This window comes from Macaca fascicularis, chromosome 9, assembly GCF_037993035.2.
Source record: "Macaca fascicularis isolate 582-1 chromosome 9, T2T-MFA8v1.1".
Taxonomy (NCBI): Eukaryota; Metazoa; Chordata; class Mammalia; order Primates; family Cercopithecidae; genus Macaca; species Macaca fascicularis.
In genome coordinates, this window is record NC_088383.1 from 88,795,626 (window position 1) to 88,820,458 (window position 24,833).

A 24,833-nucleotide genomic window follows, 5' to 3' on the forward strand; every position below is an offset into this window, starting at 1 on the left:
GGTTCTGTTTTAAGGTGGTAGACTGAACACATTCATTTAAAACTGCAGTGGAATGCTAGTAAAGAAACATAAAAGGTGATAACACTGAATGATAAAGGGTCAACAGTTGAAAGAGATGGCAACAGAATTTCTGGAAGAGAGAAAGCTTATGAAGGCATGTCAGTGGAAGAAACAGGGCTGAAAACAGGCCCACTCGTGCTGCATGAGAATGAGTTTTCCTTGGGATCCCATGGTGTGGTGGAGCCAGCTGCCACAGTTGTGCTCATCTTTTCCCAACTGCGAGTACAGAGATGTCATGGTGGTAGCTTGTAATTGGCCATGCTGGTGGACAAATCTCACTGCCCCTACCGCCAGTCCTCCAATAGCTGATTGTTAAACATTTACCAGAACATCATTGTCAGGAGCCCAACAAAAGACTCGAGTTTCGAGCAATGTGGTTTTAAAGGCAAGAGTGAAGGGGGGGCTCAAAAGGGGAGCACTGGTAATTAAAGCTCTAGACCACCTGTTTCAATCAGGCCTTATTCCTTTTATCCTATTTCTGCATGTCACATGCCATTTGAAGCCCTTGCAAAACCCTAGAGATCTCCTTTCAAGTAGTGGTTCTCAAGGCTTAGCCTGCATTAGAATTACCTGCAATCTTGTTAAAACAGATTGCTGGGTTTCTGATTTAGTCATTCTGGGTAGACAACAAGAATTTACAACTCTAAGAATTTACAACTCTAAGAAGTTGATGCTGCGTCTAGTGGTCTGGTGACCATACATTGAAAACCACTGTTTTAAGTAATTAAAGGAGAACACTAGCATGAATGTTGACATTGCAGACTGAAACACTTCTCATTTTAACACGTGGAATTGTAGAGCGCAGTCTATCAGCTAGCCTACGGCTCTTCATTGTAAAGTTGGCCTCTTAGGCAACAAATCCCTTCCATTAGACACAACCCAATTAACTTTGCCATTCAGCTAAGAGTAAACAAAACCAGTTATTTTTCTATAGCTTCCAGGAATAATCGACTTGATCTTTCCCCTAGGAACCAATCATTTTACAGACATGTCAATGTATCCCGGCCCGCGGGATAGTCAGAGCAGGCCCTGGAGGAGGGGGTGGGAATTTGGGGAACAAGAGACACGAGAAATGGAGACAAGACAGTGCTCTGATCAAGTCTCGTTTAATGGCGGTAATGCACTGCCTTATATACACTTGGAAGGGAAGGGGTTGGGCTAAGGCGGAAATGATCTCATTGCTGAGGGCGTGGCCAGGTTAGTTTCGGTTTCTCCGGTCGGAGGTCATGTTGCGCTTGCGCTATTAAGTAACAATTTTCCCGGGCGCGGGAAAAGTGAGTGAAGAAGAAGCAGGAAGAGCGCCATCTTTAATGAGGTATTAGTACAGGGGAAAAAAGGCAAAGATAGGGAGAAGGTGTGGGGTGGAAATGAATATAGCTCAGGCGTTTAATCCTCAATTATTATTCGCTATGGCCGGGACGTGCAGCTCCGGACATCAATGTAACCTGTTTATTATTTTTCAAAGTTTTGCAATTAACCTATAGTCAAAACATGAATTACGTAATTATATTTACAAAATAAAATGTATATACTATTAATGTTAATAATGTAAAAATAGAGAAAAGGTCAGAAATTGGAAGATCAAAATTGGGAAAACAGGTAGAAAGAAAAATAATAATTGAATAATATTTTACATAATGATCCTCTGAGTTATTATTTAAAGTTGATAGCAAAATATATAGAATTTTAGGTATATTATTGAACTTTACTAAGACAACCAATAGAAAAGCTAAAAATTTTTATCTCTCAAAAATTGAAAGGAAGAAAAAGGTATAATTAAAAAATCTTAGTTTTTGGCCGGGCGCGGTGGCTCAAGCCTGTAATCCCAGCACTTTGGGAGGCCGAGATGGGCGGATCACGAGGTCAGGAGATCGAGACCATGCTGGTTAACACGGTGAAACCCTGTCTCTACTAAAAAAATACAAAAAATTAGCCGGGGGAGGTGGCGGGCACCTGTAGTCCCAGCTACTCGGGAGGCTGAGGCAGGAGAATGGCGTGAACCCGGGAGGCGGAGCTTGCAGTGAGCTGAGATCCGGCCACCGCACTCCAGCCTGGGTGACAGAGCGAGACTCCGTCTCAAAAAAAAAAAAAAAATCTTAGTTTTTAAAAAATAGTAGAGAGTAAATCGAGTTTGGTGAAAGTAAACAAAAAGAAAAAGGCAAAATAAGCATTTGTTTACTGTTTTGGAGGTGACTACCATAAGTGAACACAGAAATGGTCAAAAGCATTAACCTCTGAGGAGTGGAATTGTTGGCATTGAGACTGAGGAGAATACTGATGTTTCTCATTATAAAATCTGTTCTGTCTCTTCATTCAAACTCTCAAGTGAACAATGTGTGTGTGTTTTTTTTAAGTCATCTATGTTAAAATGACTTTTTTTTTTTTAACTATGAACTGGCTTGACCATTTATAGTTTATAGCTTGGTTTAGAAATGGAACATGGGTATGCAAGACTTTTTAATATGGGAATGCTGACAGAAAATATGCTATACTTTGTAAATAAACCCCGACCCACTCACAGAAAGCACACCTGAAGTGAAATTATTACCTACTGACTGATAATTGACTGAGCAATTTTAGTTTTCATCTAGTTCTTTGAGTATCTTTGGAGACTCCTGATAATAATACAAGTAAATCAAGAGGACACTGATTCCTCCTGTGTTAGTGTCTTTGTCTTTTAATAGACATAAAACCAGACTGTAAATGGTCATAACACTCAGTTGAGCACTCTGAAGTTATTTACCAACAGAACCCCACACACGGACAGCTTTGAGGCATGTCAATAATCTGCTGCCCTATAAACTGCCTATGGTTTGAAGAAAATAGTATTTTTAGTCAGGAAAATTTCCAGCTGTAAAGCAGTGAATTCATTCAATGTTCTTCAAAGGCTGAAATGATTTCAGGCTTTATATTTGTCTTGAATTTGAGCATATCATGTTTTTTTATTAAAAGTTTTGAGGGGAAGGGATGAAAAACTATGAAAGTGAAATCCCACATGAAATTGTATCAAATTGCCTTTCAGTTGGCCGAATACATTTGTTATTGATTTTCTCCTTTAGTAACAATGAAGGGCTAATGAAAAAAATCACCCAGCTTTCATTTCTAGGTACAGAATTTCTAGTATATATTTAGGTGGCTTTATGTCCTTCCTTTGCCCCAAAAATGCATTTATTCATCAACTTTATGAGCTGTTATGATCAGAAATGAGTCATGCCACAATATCTTTAACTTTCAAAGCTAAATTTGAAATGACTGCTGTTTTGCATTCAAAGTAGGTGTTATTTAGCATGTAAGACCATTTACAGTGAAGATAATGAAGAAAATTTTTCCTGTCAACTAAGACAGCCCGGCAGAATGAGTGCTGGATGTAGGTACTTTATTTTTACATTATTTAGGATAGAGCATAGATGTACATATAGGCAATCTGAAGTATATTATTACTAACTATCCCTGGGACTAAGACAATAACTTCGAAAACTAATCTACTGGTACAAGGTAGAAGGCCCCATAGATTTAGTTTATTTATTTATTTATTTATTTATTTATTTATTTATTTATTTATTTATTTTTGTCTATAGCAGGAGTCTGGAATAGAACCATGCTTGTCTGGAAGATTCTGAATGGAACTTGAAATCTCATTTAATTTCCTATGTAATACAATTAATAAAATGCTCCTTTGCTGATTAATCCTTTTATTTTTGAAAGGTTATTTCAACAAGTTTGTTCTTCTAAGCATGTGGAGCAAAATAAAAAAGAGAAACGATTGGTGGACAATTTTTAAAATAAAAACAGTTTAATCTAAAAAATTGAAATGGGTTTTACTTTTCATAGGTAAGGACAATAAGTTCTTCACTCTAGGAAATTTTTCTTAAATTTTAGTTAGAATTAAACATTTATATGCAAATCTCAATCATTGAGATTGAGATTTATCTATATATATATAGAGAGAAATATAGACTCTATATGTATTTCTTCTCTCTTTATATATTCTTTATCTTTTCTGCTATGAGTCACACCCTCTACATTTTTAAGGACATGGACATTAATGTAAGGTCTGGTAGACGTGCAGAATAAAATGGAAGTGGTGACCTGTGCAGTTACACCAGAGGTTACTGAGGCTGGGTCATAAGGTTTCAGATCTAGGTTCATTTCAGATCTAGGTTCAGTTGTTATACTGGCAAATAACAATAGTACTTTGGTAGTTGAGAAAAGGCTGTGGAAGAGGCTTCTGGCAGTCAAAATATGCAAGTGAGACTCTTCACGTTTACCTGGATTTCTGCTCCTTTGACTGTCATCTCATTCTTGTTAGTTCCAGAGTAAAGATATTCCTCCTCCTCTTCTCCCTCTGCTCTTAATTTGCACTTTTCTTGGTTTATCTCATTCCTTGGAAATAATTGAATATATATACCCTTCAAAACAGAGCACCCAGATTCAACCATCCTTTTGCTCTTTTGGCCTTTATTTTATTAAAAAAATTGGGAATGAATGCAAACCATCCATAATGATTTACCTTGAGAAAATACATATAATGATGTATAGAAGGGAGGCTTCATAATAGAAAATATAAGTTATGAATCAATAAGGAAGAAGGGGAGTTTCCAGTGGGAGCAGATGAGAAATTTGATTTGTCCTGACACAGTGAGAGTGCCATCAAAATGTGCAGTGACATTTGTACTGTCATAAAGGTGATTATTCAGCATCTAAGCTCTGGCGAGGTTAGACCTCAGATGCTGTTTTTAAGATTGGGAAATAGGCACTGACAGCAGGTAGGCTGAGTTTAAAGGAACTCAAATGTTTAAGCACCTGGAGATTGAGTTTTGAGAGATTATAGGGCCAGGCAATACAATTACAATGCAGAGATTCATTGTGAATGAGCACAAGTGAAAATCTTATGTGATAGTAGTTTCATATGTAGGGCAATGATATGGAACCATAATACATAAGCCATAAGCAGTTAAGCTACTGAAGGGCTTAGCTATGCCAAGAAAAATAAATATAAATGGATAATTCTGCAGACCCAAAAGAGGGTGCTGTGTCTCTTCCTATGCATCTTTATATATATTGATTTAATCCAATGAAAACATCAAAGTAAAGGTTAATATATATGAGCTTAATGTAATATAAAATGCATTGGCAACTGGAGTTAAAATTACAACTATACCAAAGACAGTTTTGTTAGAGTTGAACAGAATTGGAGGACCTACATTACCCAATTTCAAGACTTTATAAGTTACAGTAACGGAGACAATCTTGTATGGGCATGTGGATAGATATATAGGTAAGTCAAACAGAATAGAGAGGCCAGTAATAGATCCACACATATTTGTCAACTGATTTTCATCAAAAGTGACAAGGCAATTAAATGGGGATAGAATAGCCTTATGAAAAATAGTATGAATAACAGCAGAGACATGAAATCAACCTAAATGCCCATCAACAGTGAACTGGATAAAGAAAACATGGTGGCCAGGCATGGTGGCTCATGCCTGTAATCTCAGCACTTTGGGAGGCTGAGACTGGCAGATCATCTGAGGTCAGGAGTTCAAGACCAGTCTGGCCAGCGTGGTGAAACCCCATCTCTACAAAACTACAGAAAAAGAAAAAAAAAATTTGCCCAGCTACTCAGGAACAGGAGGCTAAGGCTGGAGAATTGCTTGAACCCAGGAGGCAGGGGTTGCAGTGAGCTGAGATTGAGCCACTGCACTCTAACCTAGGCGACAGAGGAAGACCCCATCTCAAAAAAAAAAAGAAAAAGAAAAGAAAACATGGTACATATAGAATATTACACTACTAAAACAAAGAGCAAAATCATGCCCTTCGTGGCAATATGGATGTAGCTGAAGGCCATATCTTAAGTGAATTAACAGAAAAATGGAAAATAGAAAAACCAAAAATCAAAAACCAAATACTGCATGTTGTCACTTGTAAGTGGGAGCTAAACACTGAGTCCACATGGACACAAAGAAGGAAATGATAGACACCAGGTGGAGGGTGGCAGGAAGACAAGGATCAAAAATCCACCTATCAGGTACTATGCTCGTTACCTGGGTGGATAAAAATCTGTATGCCAAACCCCTGTGACATGCAATTTACCCATGTAACAAACCTGCACATGTACCCCCGAACCTAAAATAAAAGTTGGAAAAAAAAGAGAAAATATGGTATTAAAACAATTGGCTATCCAATTGAAAAAAAAAAATGAATATCAACACTTGCCTTACGCAGTACATAAATAATAAACTGAAATAAATCATAGATAAAAATGTAAAAGCAAATGCTAATTAAAAATCTTCTAGAAGGAAACATAGGAGAAAATCTTTCTGATTTTGTGGTAGGCATTTTTTTTAATTGAACAAAATACAACCTCTGAAAGAAAAAGATAAATGGGACACTATCTAAATTAAAAACTTCCACTTTTCTAATGAGACTAATAAGAAAAAAGTCAAGCCACAGACTGGGAGAAAACCTTGCAAAACATGTACTTGTCAAAAGATTTATATTGAAATTCCACAATATGAAGTAACTTACCTTATTTTAAAAATGGGTAAAATATTTGAACAGACACCTCACAAAAGGGCAATGATATGGAACCATAATACATATAGTCAATATATAAATTGACCAGTCAGTACTTAAAAAGATGCTTAACATCATTTGTCATCAGGAAAACACAAATTTGAACCACAGTGAGATAGTATTATACACCACTAGAATGGCTGCAGTATAAACAATGGAAAGTGCCAGGACTTAGGTAAAAATATGAAGTAAGTAGAACTTTCTGACATTACTTTTTTGAATTATACTACTTTATACTTCCCATATGACCCAGCAATCCCACTCACAAATACTTACCCAAGAGAAATGAAAACATATGTCCTCACGAATACTTGTATATATATATGATCATAGCATCTTTATTCATAATAGCCCCAAATTAAAAGTATCCAGGTTTCCATCAGTAGGAGAATAAACAAATGGTGCTATATCACAGAATGGAATATTACTCAATAATAAAATGGGGCAACAGATTGGCATATATGACAATGTGGATGAATCACAGGAACATTATTGTGATGTTAATTTTATGTTTTATGTGTCAAACTTGCTGAGTCATGGAAGTCAAATACTATTTTGAATGTTTTTTTGTTTTTTTTGAGACAGGGTATCGTTCCAGTGCCCAGGCTGGAGTACAGTGGTGCCATCTCGGCTCACTGCAACCTCTGCCTCTCAGTTTCAAGCGATTCTCCTGCTTCAGCCTCCTAAGTAGCTGGGACTACAAGTGCACACCACCACACTCATCTAATTTTTATATTTTTAGTAGAGACAGGGTTTCACCATGTTGGTCAGGCTGGTCTCGAACTTCTGACCTCAAGTGATCCACCAATCCCAGCACCCAAAGTGCTGGGATTATAGGCATGAGCCAACAAACCCAGCCTATTTTGGATATTTTTATGAAGAGGTTTTTGGATGAGGTTAACATTTAAATTGGTGAGCCTTGAAGAAAACAGAGTGCTTGCCATGGTGTTGGTGGGCATCATCTAATCACTTGAAGGCCTTTATGAGTTTTGTCAAATTTTTATACCTGTGTAACCACTTCTACTGTCAGAATATAGAACATTTCCCCAGTAGTCACTTTCCAAATATTCTCTTGTGCCCCATTCCAGTTAATTCTCCCCAAACTCCAGCCCCAGAAAACTTCTGACTCGTTTCCTGGCTGCCAAGCAAGAAGGAATTCTGCCAGCAGATGGCCTTCAGACTTGAACTGCAATACCGACTCTTCCGTTTATCTCCAGCTTGCTGGCCTGTCTTGCAGATTTTGGGCCTTCTAGTTTCCATTATTGCAAGAACCACTTCAATAAATCTCTCTGTATATATATCTATATCTATTATATCTACCTATATATATATCTATGTATATATATCTACCCATATATATATCCATATATCTATATCTATCTATCTATCTATCTATCTATCTATCTATCTATCTATCTATCTATCTCCTGTTGATTCTGTTTCTCTAGAGAATCCTGACTAATACAATTATGCTGAACAAGGGAAGTTATACACAAAAGCCCACATACTACATGGTTCTATTTATATGGACCTCTACAGTGACAGGAAGCAAGTCAGAAGTTTTCTGGGGCTAGAGTTTCGGGAGAATTAACTGGAATGGGGCACAAGAGAATATTTGGGAAATGTTCTATATTCTGATAGTAGAAGTGGTTACACAGGTATAAAAATTTGTCAAAACTCATAAAACATTCACTTCAAATGGGTACAGTTGTTGTATGTGAATTATACCTATGAAAAGTTGATTTTGAAAGCATAGAGCCTGTAAATATTACATGTGGGAAGAAGGGGAATTTGTGCACAAGCTCAGGGATGCTTTGCTGGGAAGTAAGTGAAGGCATTTGTAGATGGTGAAGTATGAAGGACAAGATTTATTTTGCATTATGGCTCTCCTCAAAGCACTTGAGATTACCTCAGGGCTTGAAGACTAGTGATGGGGAAAATATCTGAAAGTTGGGACCATGGATGTGGTAGAAAAGCACTGGAGAAACTTAAATACAATACTGGAAGAGACTATATAGTAGACATTTTCTCATATGGAACTTTCAGAACAACTGTAGAGACCATTTGTAAAGAATCTGGCTTTCCAGAGAAAAGCTGGTTATCAAGGAACTCAGATTGAATCTGCACACCACACCAGTCAAGGATTCGCTTTATCACTTCCCCATGGGGAACTTCTATTAAAAAAAAAATACAGATTTCAGAGTCTTAATCTAATGCTTTTAGATCTTGGAACTTGTAATCTATATTTTTAAACATGATTTTCTGGAGGTTCTGATGAACATCCAGGCTTGGGAAATAGTTCCTAGACAATTCATAGGGTGTAGAAAAAGCTACTAATGGCTCATAACAGGGTGGTGAGAGAATGAGAAGATGACCACATAAGATTCAGACTTCCCAAAGAGACTGACCTTCTATTTCCTGAGTAGAGGTTCAACAAGGGAAACTTTGCAAAATGCAATGAAGCAAAACAAACTCTCCATGGTTGCATTGTGGTTTCGCCTTGCTTAATTGGAAACTGCAGTATTTGTCTGGAAATGCTTGCTGATTAAGTCAGTATTTACTTTGTGGTGTACAATTTAAATGAAATTAAAACAGGTAGATTTAAGAAATGTTAACGATATTAATAAACCAATTCCCTGATTTCTCATGAGTTGATTTCATTAAAACACAAAAAAGCTGTATGTCAAATACTCTTTCATTGACAAAAAAAAAAAAAAAGAGAGATTTAAAAAAGAATAGCCCTATTCGTAAATTTTCATCTATTTGAACTCCTTTACATAATTAATATTTAGCAGGAACAATTGCATGTCGTTACACTTATTGGTAAGCTAAATGCAATTATGAGAGCATGTCACATTTGGGATAAAAAATGATAAGATTGACATACCTTCTGACCTCAATCTTCCTGGAAAATAATTCAAGTAAGATAAATTAGACTTAGAGAAATATAGGAACAAGATTCTTGTTAAAGAACACAGTCTTGTTATAAATGCCGCTTGAGTGGAGTACAGTCTGTTTTAAAATCCTTGAATATAATTGACTGTATATCTTTTTGGAATGAAGGCTAAAATATTCTTAACATCAGGAAATGGATTTTAAACAGGTTAAACTGTTTTATCTGTAATTTAGGAGCTTTACCTTTTTGCACTTTTAGCTTTAAATCTCATCCTCTAAAGTCTGAGAAGTTCTTTAAATGATGAAAGTTGGTTTATAGATGTCTTTTCACAAAACAACTGAGTCCTGGAAATTGTTAAAGGATTATGTTAGATTAATTTTTGATTTTGCTACAGACAATCAAATGCTCAACATCTACGGAGCATGTAACATCCTGGTATTCTGAAGTACAGGTGGGATAGAAAATCTTACAACCTGAGGTGGTACTGGTTGTCTTTTCTATTTCTGACATCACCTCTTTCTAGCATGCTTTTTACAGGCTGACTGCAGCCTCTACTTTAATCCTCCTAAAATAGGAAACTTACTACTTCACGATGCTGTCAGTTCATTGCTGGAGAACCTCAGTGAAACAAAAGATCTTCCTTATATAGAGTATTTCTTTAAATTCCACAGATTTACCCTACTTAAGTTTCAGGGAATAGCACAGGAAGCCTACATTTCTACATTTTACTCCATTAATATCTGAAAAAGCATCATGTTTCCCATGAGTTCTCTGTTCCCTTGTCTGTAAATTTCCTGTTGCTGTTCCTTATTTTTTCATGGAGATTTTTCTTCTCACCTACAGCATACAATTGCAATGTCCCATGGCAAGGGCCCTAGTCATCTGGTGCCTGCTTACTTTCTTTAGTTTCATTTCTTATTCTCTGATACTGCTCAATGAGCCAACCATGCTGAGATACCCACAGTTTGCCAGATGAAATGTGCTGTTTTGCAGTGGCATATTCTGAGATGTACTTTCTCCTATGACTTAAGAGTCCTTCCCAGTGAACTTTTATCATCTTTTAGGATTCACTCCATTGTCACCTGCTCTAGAAGCCCCACTTGATGCCTCCAGGAGAGGAAAGGTTTTCCTGCCTTCTGTCTTACCATCTGAAGATACCTCTGCTCAAAGTATATTCTCATATCTCTCTTCTTTCTGAGATTGTAAACCTCTTGAAAACAGTGACCATGCCTTTGTTATTGCTCTGAGTATTCCTAAGTTGCACACAGTGGGTATACAACAAATGTCTAGTGAATGCATGGACTGATATCCCTGATCCCAAGTGACAGAACTTCTCTGAACCCATAGATCTCCTGGTAATAATTATAATGTACCATAAGCATTGTATATAATCAAATACATATTATTTCTTTTCAAGTGTCAGTTTCTTTCTTTGTCCCTAAAAGGCCATAGGTGTCAGAGTTGAGGTATTTGCACTATATGAGTCACCTGCCTTATCTCCTTTAACCCACAAATTCAAGCTTAATCCTTGTAATTTATCACTCTTTTGGCACTCTCAACACCACTTTTTTGTTCCCTTCTTGACTTTCTGGTTCTTAGCCTTTCACATATTTCTGACTGCATTTACATTCTTTTTACTGATGCCAGGTGCTAGAAATTCTCTCCCCTGGTTCTAACTCTGACCTGATTAGTTCTGTCTCTTGACGCTGTCTGTGTTTCAGCATGATGTTTTCCTGTCTTGCTCTATTGATATTACTGCACCAGAGTCAGGTGCTAGGCATAAAAAGAGTCAGCACATAGAGTGAATTTAAGCAATGAGCTGGGAAAGGGATAGCTGGAAACTAGTACCCAAGGGAGAAGAATGATTCTGGAATAGATAATCTGTCTGAAAGGTGGGGACAAGTATACTAGACAAAGCCAGGTAGGCAGGTCAGCATCAGGACATATACAAGTCATGAAGATCAAAGCCTCCAGCAGGGAGAAAACCCAGGGGAGAACATACAACGGGATCCAGAATAGTATAAATACCAGAAGGTTACAATGCAGTTGGTCAAAGTTCATGTAAATGACTTTTTATTCCCCCTTTTCTACATGTGGGTCAGGTGCTGTTTGCTGCACATTGAGGAATGAATAAGGGAGTCACAACCCTGCACTGGGGTTGCTTACAGCTGAGTTGAAGGAGGCTTACCAATACGCAATTAAATCCCCTTGTGATGGTGGAATTACAGGATGCTATGGGAACATGTAGCAGCAACAGCAAGGCTGCTGCTACCACCCTGTTTAAATGCTCTAACCAGGCATTTCAGGGGTGTTTCTTTCTCAATATTCTCAAATCTCAGGCTTGCTTTCCCTGCCCTGTGACTACCTTGAGAATCCCCCAATCCTGGGTCCCAACAATCCCTCTTTATGCATTTCAGTCTCAGACTACAGTGTCAGACCAAGTAACAACACTGCTTTTCTTTTCTTGGCTTACTGATTCTCTTATTTATTTCACGTTCACTCTCTAATGCATTACCTGAGTGGCTGTTCCAGTCCTGTCCCTTCCAATCAACCTCAAATCTTTTCATCCTCAGTGCATGACCTTGTCTCTGATTTTCCTGAGCAGATTGAGGTCACTGAGTGAGAACTCCATCCCTCCACCCCTTGTTATCTGCTGAAATCCATCTCTACTGCCTCTCATTATTCCTCACTTTTACTTTTCCCTATTTCTTTCCTCCAGACTTTGAGAAAAAGGCAACCTTCTTCTTTTTATAGTGCTGACCTTCGCACTTGTGATTTCAACCCGACCCCCTCCTTCTTTCTCCAAAATTCTTTCTGGAAAAAGAGTTTTCTCTTCTTTTCTGTCATCTTCAGTTGTTCTCTCCCTATTCTATTTTTTTTCCAGGTACCAGAATGCATGCACACATGCTAGACTTATCCTAAGGAAAAGTCTCTATCTTTATATTGACCACTTTCTTACTCTCATTACGAAACCCATGTGCAAGTATAAGTGTCCCATGTTTACTTGACAACATGTTGGTAACTTAAGAAAGGGGATATCAAATTGGTATATCCCTAGTGCTTCTATTTCTTCCCAGATTTCTTTTTATTTTCCTTCTGTTTAGATTATTATCATCCATTTTTAACTTCTTTTTTTTCCGTAAGGTTAGTAGCACAATATAACACCTCCACCTATTTGAGCTTGCTGCAATTACCAAATAAATACTTTATCCTTTAAAAGAACTACATGCCTGGCAAAATGTAATCACACATTGAATGTAAGTTAGAATTTTTAAGGCATCTTTTTTATATCCTGTTTCCCAGTGTCCAAATTGTTAGAAATTTCTGTTTAAATCGAATTGCTAATATTTTGATTTGAACATGATCAGCTGCCAGGTATGGAGGTGATCAATTAGAATAAGCCAAGCTGAAACTAACAATTAAATCTTTCTTTATGTATTTTGACGGCACCAGCAAGAGGCAAAAAAGAGAGGCAATCATTCACCAGTATATTATTTTCCCCCAAAAGACAGAACTGGATGAGGCTTGAATGGACACATGATAGACAAGGGAGAATTATCTCACTGCTGAGGAGCCCCAAGCAAAAGGCTCCTGCATTTTTTTTTGTTCTAGCATTATTGAGGTATAATTCACAAATAAAACTTGTACATATTTAAGGTGTACAACTTGATATTTTGATATATGTATACATTGCAAAATAATTGCCACAATCAAGCTAATCAGAATATGCATGACCCCACAGTTACCATTTTTTGTGTTGCTAAAAGAAAAACTTCAGCCAAATTAAATTTAAAAGAGTTTAATTGAGCAATGAACGATGTGCACTTTGGGCACTCTTCCCAACCAGAGTAGTTTTGGAGACTTCAGTGCAGCCACGTGGTGGAAGGAGATTTATGGACAGAAAAAGGAAAGTGATGTACAGAAAATGGAAGCGAGGTAAGGAAACAGCTGGATTGGTTACAGCTCAGTATTTACCTTATTTGAACAGGGTTCCGACTGTTAGCTACATTTGGTTGGCCAAAACTTGGTGATTGCCACAAGCACAGGCCATGGTCTGGTTACACCTCCACTTGTTACAGTTCACAATGTACAGAGAAACCTTTAGTCCAAACTTACAATATGTTAGGAGACAGCTTTAGGCTAAACTTATTTCAACAGTGTGTATGTGGTGAGAACACTTACAATCTACCCTCTTAGCAAATTTCAAGTATATATTATAGTACTGTAAACAAATCACATTACTATACATTAGCTCTCCAGAAATTATTCATCTTGCCTAGCTGAAATTTTCTACCCTTTGGCCAGTTTCACCCTATTTCTTCCTCCCCTAGTACCTGGCAACCATCATTCTATTGTCTGCTACTATGAGTTCCCAACAGGTGTATGAAAATGTGCTCAGCATCACTAATCATCAGGGAAATGTAAGTCAAAACCACAATGATATATAACCTCATATGTGCTAGGATGGCTATTATCAAAAAAACAAAAGATAACTCTTGGTGAGGATGTGGAGAAAAGAGAACCCTTGTACACTGTTGGTGTGAATGTAAAATGATATATCCATTATGGACAGCAGCATGGAGGTTTTTCAAAGAATTAAAAGAACTGCCTTGTGATCCAGCAAGCTCCCTTCTGGAAATACTGAAAGGAAATAAAATACGTATGTCGAAGAAATATCTGCACTTTCATGTTTATTCCAGCATTATTCATAATAGCCAAAATATGGAAACAATGTAAACATTCAATGATGAATGAATAAAGTGCAGTACACACACACACACACACACACACACACACACACACACACACACACACACACACGCGAAGGAATACCATTCAGCCTTAAAAGAAGGAGATCCTGTTATTTGAGACAATATGGATGAAACTAGAGGACATTATGTTAAGTGAAATAAGTCAGACACAGAAATACAAATACTTCATAATCTCACTTATATGTAAAATCTAAAATGGTCAGGATCTGCAATTTTATGAACCCTCTGTATCCGGAGAAGGGAGAGGGGGAAGTGCTAGGAATAGAGAAATACTGAGTCAGAATGGAGAAGAGTTTCTTAGCTAAGGTTCTCTCCTTCCCACACCCCACCATAAGGACCCTAGAGTTAGGAATGTAGATACACCTATGAGCCTGGGGGGTAACCACCCCTGCCCCAGCCCAGTCCTTGACAGCAACTTCCTCTAGAATGCAATGAAGGAACTGCAATTAAGACCAGTCAAAAGAATATGTTAAAGTATAACCAACAATTTAAGAATTTTACAAGGAAACTACTTTAGACACAAAGCTAGTTAATATACAAAAGACATTGTCTGTTCCACCAGAGAGTAATTATTTGCATCTTTACTGGGCCAAAATCTTAAAGATAACCTCTGTCCCTCAAACTCGTAAATTGTTCAGACAATAAAAAGTCAAATCTGTACTGCACCGAAAAATAATCCAGTTCTCTCTTTTATCTGTTTCCAAGCTTCAGATAATTTTTCTGACACAGTGAAATGTGATTATTCTGACCTGCCTCTCAGCGTTGTATTAAATAAGATATTGTATGTTAAGCTCATCATAGTGGTCACTCAAATGCCGGGTGCCATTAGTTAGATGGTCATAGCTCCTCCTCAACCTTCTACAATTTGACTTTTCCACACTATTCAACTGAAATGTTTTGTTAGAAGGGACATCCCAAGAGCTAAGTTAATTGGCCTATTTTCGGATATTACTATTACTATTTTTTTTCCCTAGCATTTTGCCTAATTATCTACTTCTTATTGACACGTTCTCCTTCTTTGGTTCTTTCTTTTGGTTCTACTGCCCTCTCACGAAGCCTATTTCCTGACTTATTCCCTCCTATTAGTTTTAAAATGTGAGCACCCTGCTGCAGTGCCTCATCTTTCTTCACTTTTCCTCATTTTATTCTCTCCATGCAACACATATTTCCCCCCCAGCATAAATTGCAAACATATTTTTCATTACATTTTGGGAATTTCTACATAGAAATTTTATCAACATTTCTCAATAAACACATCTTATATTACTAAAATGTTTCCTGGCCTCGGGATTATAATTGTTTATTTATTTATTTTGAGAGACAAGCAATACCCTAAGACATTTAGGCTAGACACTCTCCTCTGTAACTTTTGACTCATTGCTTTCCTTTATTCTCTATATTTAATCAATTGCTCAAACTTATTGACTTTTATCTTAAAATAACTTTCAAACTTTTTGGCAGAATGTTATTTTGGTGGCCCTAAAGAAACTATGCTTCCTGTATTTATGCCATATGGAGTCTCTGTCCCCAAAAGGGGACAGTCTGCCCTGGAATGCTGGCATTGTCTGTAGAGAACTTAAAAATAATGACAAAGTCAACTGAAAGTTGGTTTAATTTTTGTTAGTGTCATGTACTTGAATTTTAAACCATGTCAGTGGCCAAGTACTCCTCCCAGCTGATGTAGACCTCTCCCACTGCCTCTTGGCTGGGTGCACAACTCTCCTCTACTCATTCTCAGTTTTGTCAGGTGGTTAACTTTCCCCAGTGGGACATTAGCAAGTTTCATGCATTGAAAGACGTGATAAAACTTGCACACTGGAGCTTGTCCTCTGGAATGTTTGCTTTTGGAGTGCTCCCTTTGTTGTGAGAAGGGAGCCATGTTGTGAGAAGCCCAAGCTATATGATGGTGCCATGTGGATAGTAATTGAGGAGCTCTGATAGCCCCATCTTAGTTCCCAGCTTTTTGTAAATCTGATAACAAAAATTCCTTATTTCATCTAGTTATGTTGCAGACCTAGAAATGATCTCAAATTATCATCCAAATATGCATCCCCCAAACAGTCATTATATTATAATAATAATACAGAAAATGGAAACAACATAAAAATAACTGATATAGTCATGTTCTGAGAAATACAACTGCAGTCAAAATTGAATTTCTTTTAGGCTAATAACAATCATCTTAGTGGATAACATAAAAGGTTCCTAGTAACTAGCAGGAAGAAATGAGGATTTTCAAACTTAATCTGACTTCCTGAAATAGAGACAGGAGTTGATGTTTTGTAGAATATCAATACTTTTATTTTCTGATGTAGAATTTAGCATACATGAAACTATATGGAAAGAGCTACAAAGAAGTGAGTAAATGAGTGAATTTAATCCTTTTTATGATTTGAAAAGAGACTATAAATTCTTTTTTTGAAAAATAAAAACCCCCAAATACCCAAATATCTACTACTTTATATCCCCTTACCTACATCTTCACCACCTCCCTGCCCATAGTAACCATTGTTTTATTTTCTAGCTCTGTATATTTGATTTAAAAAATTATTATAGATTCCATATATAAGTATGATTATATAATATTTTTCTTTCTATATCTGGTTTATTTCACTTAGCCCAGTGTCCTCCAGGTTCATTCATGTTTTATAGCTTAAATGTAGCCAATAAAATTTATTTTGAAAAAATGTGGTAATTGGGAAGAAAGCTGGAGAGTCTTTATTATTGCTAATTTTTTTTTGAGTGGGTATCATGCTCCATGTCTCTGTACTTTGGTTTGTCCAATTCAATAGCTCAGCTAATGTGTATTCAGAAAGTACTGAAACCAGACACAGTACTTGGTGATTTAGATGCTGAGATAAAAAAATACAAAATTCAGCATCCAGTAGTAGAGAAGACACACCATACGTGAGTTCAGTGTTGTGCTGAGTGCTGTGAGCAAAGAGCTTGTATACTGGATTCTGCATATATTGAGTTGCAGAAGCACAGAGGAGGGCACTTTGTCCTCAGAGGACAGGGATGACTTGTCAGAAGAGCTGTTGCATCAGCTCCCTTCAGCAATTTAAATTATCTATTTGAATAAAAACAGAGTAAGCCTTATGAGAGCAAGAGATGAATTAATCTACATGGTTAACAGTTCCTAAAACACAGAAAACACTAGATAATACCTCTTGAATAACTGCATGAAAGATGCTTTTGTTATATTTGTGAATAAAACAAAAATGTGAATAATATTAAAATATGAAGGTCTTTAGTGACTGAAATAACTGTCTTTAATAATAGGAAGTTTTAATAGTGAAAAACACAATGGGTTGTACTAAGTTTATGGAATCAAATGTCTATGGATAAGAGTGCAGAGATAATGCATAAATGGTGGCAACTTCTGTTCTTTGTATGGTTTCTATTTCTTTATTAAAGCTTCTCATTTTGTTCATACATTATTTCTCTAATTTTATTTATTTGTCTATCTGTATTTTCTTGCACATCATGGAGCTTAAGGTAATTATTTTGAATTCTTTTTCAAGCTGCTCATGTATCTCCATTTCTTTGGGTTCAAGTATCAGAGCTTTATTAGTTTCCTTTGTTGGTGTTCTGTTTGCCTGATTTTTTTTTTTTTGTTATCCATGTGGCATTACATATTGATGTCTGTGCATTTGAAGGCATAAACACCTCTTTTAGTCTTTTCAAACTGGCTTTGGCAAGTTAAAATCTTTTCCTGTTAGGTTTCCATGTCAATGGGATTGCTTCAAGGATCTTGGTTATGTGAGTGCCTTAATTTAAGGCACCTTTGTGTGCACAGGGCTGTCTCCAGAACATTGGTCCATTAGGCTGGTACTGGAATGAGGGCCCACTTCAGGGTTTATAGATGGTGGTCCTGTTACTAGGTGAGCTGATGGGTGTGGCTACCTCAGCATCTCTGGGAAGGCTCTTGTTGGATCACTGGGTGGGTCCCTGGACAGGTTGTACTGCCCTGGCCCATGATTGAAAGGGGCTGATGCCAATATTGGAAGCAAGACACAGGGTTGTTTCAGAGTCCAAAGCTGAGACAGAGATCTTCAGGCCTCTCTCCAGGGTCACAGATAGGCATGTGTCCTGGTAGGTTCTTGGGTGGGCAGGCGTGCTCTCAGATCACAGTTAAGAAGGGCTGGAGCCAATTATAGGGCAATTTCAAGACCCACAATGGGACCAAGGTCAGCAAACTAGTCTGCTAGGGCACTGCCAGATAGGTAGCACCTTCCACAAATGAGTCCATGTTGTGATGTTGTTGTCAGAGTCAAGGCATTATTTAGATTGAAGTAATGTGTTCAGTACAAAGAAGATGATAGTTCCACTGGTCTTATTGTATTTGTCAGAACCTCTCTAAATAATTGTTTCCACTTTGTAGTGCAACATTTTGCAAAACTGAATATGTTTGTAGGAAGACAGTCAAAACAATAAAAGTCTAAACACTACATAAAGAATGAAGTGGCCTTTTCTAGCTCTTAAGTTATATAGTTCTTTAGAATTAGAGGATTGATCCTGAATAAACAACTAACAAGCTCTGAAATTGAGGCAGTAATTTATAGCCTACCAACCAACCACACACACACACACAAAAAAAAAGCCTAGGACCAAATGGATTTATAGCTGAATTCTACCAGAAATAGAAAGAGGTGTTGGTACCACTTCTTCTGAAGCTATTCCAAACAATTGAAAAGGAGGGACTCCTTCCTAACTCATTTTATGATGTCAGCATCATCCTGATAGCAAAACTGGAAAGAGACACAATGATAAAGGAAAACTTCAGGCCAATATCCCTGATGAACATCGATGTAAAAATCCTCAATAAAATACTGGGAAACTGAATCCAACAGCACATCAAAAAACTTATCCACAATGATCAAGTCGGCTTCATCCCTGGGATGCAAGGCTGGTTCAACATATGCAAATCAATAAACATAATCCATCACATAAACATAACTAAAGACAAAAACCAGATGATTATATCAATAGATGCAAAAAAAAAAAAAAAACCTTTGATAAAATTAAACATCCCTTCACTTTAAAAACTCTCAATAAACTAGGTATTGATGGAACATATCTCAAAATAATAAGAACTATTTATGACAAACCCAAAGCCAATATCATACTGAATGGGTCAAAGCTGGAAGCATTCCCTTTGAAAACCGGTACAAGACAAGGATGCCCTCTCTCACCACTCCTATTCAACATAGTATTAGAAGTTCTGGCCAGGGCAATCAGGCAAGAGAAAGAAATAAAGGGTATTCAAATAAGAAGAGAGGAAGTCAAGTTGTCTCTGTTTGTAGATGACATGATTTTTTATTTAGAAAACCCCATCATCCCAGCCCAAAAACTTTTTGAACTGAGAAGCAACTTCAGGAAAGTCTCAGGATACAATATCAATGTGCAAAACTCATAAGTATTCCTTTACACCAACAATAGGCAAGCGGAGAGCCAAAGCATGAATGAACTCTCATTCAAAATTGCTACAAAGAGAATAAAATACCTAGGAATACAGCTAACAAGGGATGTGAAAGACCTCTTCAAAGAGAATTACAAACCACTGCTCAAGAAAATCAGGATTTTCTGAGAGGATTTTCTGACACAAACAAATGGAAAAACATTCGACCCTCATTGATAGGAAGAATCAATATGGTGAAAATGGCTATACTGCCCAAAGTAATTTATAGATTCAATGCTATCCCATCAAACTACCATTGACATTCTATACAGAATTAGAAAAAACTATTTTAAACTCCATGTGGACTCAAAGAAGACCCTGTGTAGGCAAGAAAATCCTAAGCAAAAAGAACAAAGCTGAAGGTATCACACTACCTGACTTCAAACTATACTACAAGGCTACAGTAACCAAAACAGCATGGTACTAGTACAAAAACAGACATATAGACCTATGAAGCAGAATAGAGACCTCAGAAATAACACCACACATCTACAACCATCTGATTTTCAACAAACCTGACAAAAACAAACAATGGGGAAAGGATATCCTATTCAGTAATGGTGCTGGGAAAACTGGCTAGCCATATACATAAAACTGAAACTCAACCCCTTTCTTACACCTTGTTTTAAGATGGATTAAAGACTTAAATGTAAAACCCCAAACCATAAAATTCCTAGAAGAAAACCTAGGCAATTCCATTCAGGACACAGGCATGGTCAAAGATTTCCTGGGAAAAACACCAAAAGCAATTGCAACAAAACCCAAAATTGACAAATGGTATCTAACTAAACTAAAGAGCTTCTGCACAGCAAAAGAAACTATCATCAGAGTGAATGGGCAACCTACAGAATAGGAGAAAATTTTTGCAGTTTACCCATCTGACAAAGGCCTAATATTCAGAATTTACAAGGAACTTAAAAAATATTCACAACAGGCTGGACGCAGTGGCTCACACCTGTAATCCTAGCACTTTGGAAGGCCGAGGCAGGTGGATCACTTGAGGTCAGGAGTTCTAGACCAGCCTGGTCAACATGATGAAACCTCTTCTCTACTAAAAATACAAAAAGTAGCCAGGTGTGGTGGTGGGCACTTGTAATCCCAGCTACTCAGGAGGTTGAGGTGGGAGAATTGCTTGAACCCACGAGGCAGAAGTTGCAGTGAGCCGAGATCAAGCCACTGCACTCCAACCTGGGCAACAAAGCAAGACCTTGTCTCAAAATATATATATATTCTTTTATCTGAATATATATGTATATACACACACACACACAAGAACAAACCCATCAAAAAGAGGGCAAAGGATATGGACAGACACTTCTGAAAAGAAGACATTTATACAGTCAACAAACATGAAAAAAAAACTCAACATCACTGATATCAGAGGAATGCAAATCAAGACCACAACGAGATACCATCTTGCACCAGTCAAAATGGCGATTATTTTAAAAAGTCAGGAAACAATAGATGCTGGTGAGGCTGTGGAGAAATAGGAACCCTTTTACACTGTTGGTGGGAATGTAAATTAGTTCAACCATTGTGGAAGACAGTAAGGCAATTCCTCAAGGATCTAGAACCAGAAATACCACTTGACCCAGCAATCCCATTACTGGGTATATACCCAAAGGAATATAAATCATTCTACTATAAAGACACATACACATGTATATTTATTGCAGCACTATTTACAAGAGCAAAGGCAACCAACCCAAATTCCCATCAATGATAGACTGGATGAAGAAAATGTACATATACATCATGGAATACTATGCTGTAAAAAAGAATCAAATTATGTCCTTTGCAGGGACATGGATGAAGCTAGAAGTCATCATCCTCAGCAAACTAACACAGGAACAGAAAACCAAACACTGCATGTTTTCACTCATAAGTGGGAGTTGAACAATGAGAACATAGGGACACAGAGAGGGGAACAACACACACCAGGGGCTGTTGGGGGTGTAGGGTGAGAGGAGGGAACTTAGAGGACAGGTCAATAGGTGCAGCAAACCACCATGGCACACGTGTACCTGTATAACAAACCTGCATGTTCTGCACATGTATCCCATTTTTTTAAAGAAGAAATAAAGAAAAGTAAGAAAAAAAATAGAAAAAAAAATAAGAATTAGAGGATTGATTTTCATTGGAGAAAACAATGTATCCCCAAGAAGAATAGTATTTCTTTGTTATTGAGACCATAGGTCTTGGCCTTGAAGAGTTTAGAAATTCATTATATTTCTATAATTTATGACTTTAGAAGAATAGAAAAATGATTTATGAAGAAACTGTGGATATTGCTAAGATTTCAATTTATAGAATAATTTATCTTCTATTTGGTCCATGTCCTGATTTATTATATAATAATATATATTCATGCATTGGTGATACTTTGTAAGTTTAAAAGTTTAAAGATACTATCCTAAGTTTAAAAGTTAAGGATATACAGAGAGCATAAACATACTTTTGTGACTTGAAGCCCCTGCCCCCAAATGATGAATCCTTAAATTGAGAAATAAGCCATAAAATGCCTCCATGCCTGAAGTAAGAGAGAAAAACTTTGAAACTGCTGTGTTATTATCACTTTTAAATGAGTGAATAACACTCAAAGTATGTGTAATGTAATCATGGATTGGTGTAGTTGTGTCCCTTAATATTTTCAAAATGATTATATAGTAAATTTCTGCTATCTATAAATCAGTTAAAAGTGGCCAAGGCAGTAATAAAAATATATTCTATAAATATTTAATATAATAATATTCTACTATGGACTAAGAATCTTATTTTCCTGAAAATAAAATTGCACTAACTTTAAAACAGATATCATGTGCTTTAAGTGATTTGTTTAAACTATCAAGGTAGTATCAGAAAGCAAAGTATGTATATTTTATTGATATTTTCCCCCTTGGAGACAAATCAGGTCAGGTTGAAAAAATAAAAAATAGAGAATTATGTAATACAATTCTTTGGAATATTATTTTCAAGTGGTGAGATTTGAGTATGCTTCAGTACATAATGAATAGCTATCAATCCTTAAATGTTGAAAAGTCACAAATGAAGTAATTTAAGATATGGTGTGATTGAACTCTGAGATAATGTATTTTATATTACAGTCACCATGAATATATGCACCAAGGGAATGAACACATAAATTAAAAGGTAAGTAAATGAAATAGAAAAGTACATAATTCTAGATTGCCAAGGAAAAATTTTAGCCCTGTTGAAATCAAAATCTTTGTCTCCCTCGGGTCTGCAGCTGCAGTGCTAAACATGACTGGTAGGAAACATGCAGCATTTCTATTCTCATTTTAAATTCATGACTACTAACCTCAGGTTGGCCCTTAATTGCTGTTTGGAAACCCTACTTTCTTTTCCCAGTTAATTCACTCTTCTACTTTTCTGGACAACCATTTCACAATTTTTTCTCTTTCCTCAGACTTCGAATACTTCCTTTTCTATACTCTCACACTTAAAATGTCCTGTCCATGATTTTATCTAACGTAGACCACACTTGTTCTACACAAACTGCATCCTCTTGCCTTTTCCCATGTAAGGAACTGGCTCTAGCAATTATCTGTCTTCTTTATACTTTATCACATGCTACCTGTTCATTGTATTTTACCTATCAATATGCACTAGTATTAATACCCCACTGCGATCCCACATTTTCTATTACATATTGCAAAAAAATGAAATTCAACTTTAGCTTTCGGCTATGAATGAGTAAAAGGTTTTAAAATGAGTCTTCCATTACAAACAAATTAGAAAACTGCAAAACCTGTAGCAAACAAGCATTTTTATACATTAGAAAGCAGGCAGCATAAGACTATGATCCCTGAGAGAGAAAAACAAGACAGTTGTATCCCTACAGAGAAAGGCTTGACTTTCTGCCTAGAGGTAATTTTCAGGCTATGGAGGAGAAAAGGAAAACCTAAACAGAACTTTTTTGGGCATAGTGCCCAATAGGAAAGAGCTGCACAGAGAAAAAGTACCAGAAAACTGTGTAGGGAACCCATTGAAACTATAGATAAACACAAATCCAAGCATGCCTAGGGTAAAACCCTATGAGGTCAGACAAGAACAAGTTCTGTGGGAAGAATTATTAAGGAACTGAAAGCTGAAGAATTCTCAGGTTTCACACAAGGCTGGGAGTTATTTGAGTTTTCACCAGCCAAGGCAGCGAGATCTTAACACATGGGGCATTTAGTAGAGACTACAGAATAGTCATGACTTAAAAAACAACTAAATTAATCCTGAAGTCTTCTCTTGAGATCCCCAAAAAGATATTAAAAATAAGGCTTGAAATTATCAAAGTGATCTTCAGTAACTTACCTGCCAGAAAAAATGGATACCTTTTGAAGAAGTTTTAAAGATCTAGCATTCAATAATATAAAAAATATATGCAGAAAAAGTGATCCATAACCTGGAGAAAATAAATAGAGACAGGAATTCAGACATAATAGCATCAGAATGGTTGAGCACAGTGGCTCATGCCTGTAATTCCAGCACTTTGGGAGGCCAAGGGAGAAGAACTGCTTGAGGCTAGGAGTTCAAGAACAACCTGGGCAATATAGTGAGACCCTGTCTCTATGAAAAATAAAATAAAAAACAAAAAAGAAAAAAACTAGCCAGGTGTAGTGGTACATACCTGTAGTACCAGCTACTTAGGAGGCTGAGGCAGGAGGATCGCTTGAGACTAGGAGATTGAGGTTGTGCCACTGCACTTCAGCTTGGGTGACAAAGCGATACCTTGCTTCAAAAAAAAAAAAAAAAAAAGTGTATGTATGCGTGCGTGTGTGTGTGTGAATAAAATAATGCTGCAAAGAATGTATATATATTCTGTAGAAGGTACTATATTTCTCTCAGGCTATGTTATCAGAAATAAAACTGCTGGATCATGGGATATATTCCTCTTCAATTTTATTAGACTTTACTAAATTGACCCCAACTTATAACAGGTTGAACCATTTTATGTATTTATTTATTTATTTTTATTTAATTATTTTTAAAAAGATGGGGTCTCACTCTGTCACCCAGGCTGGATGCAGTAATAGGATCATAGCTCACTGTAGCCTCA

General features: G+C 36.9%; 1 long non-coding RNA gene across 1 annotated transcript in view; it reads left to right on the plus strand.

The window, feature by feature from the left end:
* The window catches only part of LOC123566829 (uncharacterized), a 285,988-nt gene that overhangs the window by 114,379 nt on the left and 146,776 nt on the right, over positions 1-24,833 (plus strand). Inside the window, exon 3 of the long non-coding RNA XR_006689476.3 lies at positions 22,870-22,915. This is a non-coding gene — a long non-coding RNA (uncharacterized lncRNA). The remainder of the gene's footprint in view (positions 1-22,869; positions 22,916-24,833) is intronic.